Source organism: Chiloscyllium plagiosum, chromosome 21, assembly GCF_004010195.1.
Source record: "Chiloscyllium plagiosum isolate BGI_BamShark_2017 chromosome 21, ASM401019v2, whole genome shotgun sequence".
In the NCBI taxonomy this organism is placed as follows: domain Eukaryota; kingdom Metazoa; phylum Chordata; class Chondrichthyes; order Orectolobiformes; family Hemiscylliidae; genus Chiloscyllium; species Chiloscyllium plagiosum.
This window is the reverse complement of record NC_057730.1, coordinates 21,214,569-21,214,785: the sequence shown is the minus strand read 5'-3', so window position 1 is coordinate 21,214,785 and position 217 is coordinate 21,214,569.

The following is a 217-nucleotide window of genomic DNA, read 5'->3' as shown; positions in this document are numbered from 1 at the left end:
CAACAGGTTTAATTGGAAGCACACTAGCATTCGGAGCGACGTTCCTTCATCAGATGATTGTGGAGGGCTCGATCGTAACACAGAATTTATAGCAAAAATTTGCAGTGTGATGCAACTGAAATTATACATTGAAAAATTGATTGTCTGTTAAGCCTTTCATCTGTTAGAATACAGTGATACTTTCACTTCTTTCATGTGTAAATCACAAAACCCTTTT